This window comes from Octopus bimaculoides, chromosome 18, assembly GCF_001194135.2.
Source record: "Octopus bimaculoides isolate UCB-OBI-ISO-001 chromosome 18, ASM119413v2, whole genome shotgun sequence".
In the NCBI taxonomy this organism is placed as follows: Eukaryota; Metazoa; Mollusca; class Cephalopoda; order Octopoda; family Octopodidae; genus Octopus; species Octopus bimaculoides.
In genome coordinates, this window is record NC_068998.1 from 30830246 (window position 1) to 30831492 (window position 1247).

Genomic DNA, 1247 nt, shown 5'->3' on the forward strand with positions numbered 1-1247 from the left:
GTGTTATTGCCTGGAGGACTATGATGAATAGGAGGGGGCTGAGGACTGAACCTTGGTGGACCCCTACCTCCACCCGGAATTTTTCACTGTATTCATTGCCAACCCTCACCTTACTGACAGCGTCCCTGTAAATGGAACGCACAGCTCTCACTAACCATTCATCTATCCTTAGTTTCCTCATTGACTACCAGATAAAGGATCGGGGCACCCTGTCAAAGGCTTTCTCCATGTCAACAAAAGCCAGGTATAGAGGTTTATCTTTGGCTAGGTATTTCTCCTGCAGATGTCTCACCAGAAATATAGCATCAGTGGTGCTTTTCCCTGGCACGAACCCAAACTGCATCTCATCTAAACTGACTCGCTCCCTAATTAGTTGGGCTAGATAGAGGCATAAAAATCGAAAATATCGAACTGTGTGAATCTCGCTTTATTCTTATTCTTAATAGCTTTAAACCAGTCAACGACTTCTATACTATTGGACCATTGTACTAACCTAGTGGCATTCCTGATTTTCACATTGATTTTTCTCTAAAATTTTTTTACTAATAATGCCAATTTCTGATTTAGCTGGGTTAATAAGCCTACACTTAGGATTAGATAGGAAGTTCTTTTTATGGTCTTTGATAGTTATAAAGGCCTCCTTTTTGGGGAGGACCCCTATTTTTTTTTGTCTAATTTAAGTCTGGCAGCGATATTGCTAGCTTCTTTATTAATTTCGTTATAGGTTTGTGCTCCTAGCCTTGGTGTAATTACTGATGATGCTGTTGCGTAGAAGTCGTGAGTATGTGCTGTTTTCTACTAGGTATAAGTTCTTGGTTTTATAGGAAAAAAGTGCATTTTTTTGGAACTTTTTATGTAATTGATATCTTTTTTCAGTTACTGTTGGAAAGTGTTAAAAGACTTACGAAATTTTATTTTGTTCATGAGCTTCAGTAGGTCCACTTCAAAGTTTTCTAAGCCTTTGATTTTTAGAGGGAATTTCTTAGATTTAATATCATAGAATGTATTCTCTGTAATGTCGTATATAGACGTGTGTGCGTGCATGCGAGAATGTGCGTATATAGACGTGTTTTGCCCTTATAACTTTTTCACACTTTTTTCTATATTTTGCCTTTAGCCCTGTTTTTTCTTGGGCATGTGCATATATAGACGTGTGTATGAACCCTTTTTGCGTGTGTGTATGGGTGCGAGTGTGTTGCGCGCGTATGTTTGTGAGCATGTATGCAGGTATATATATATATATATAT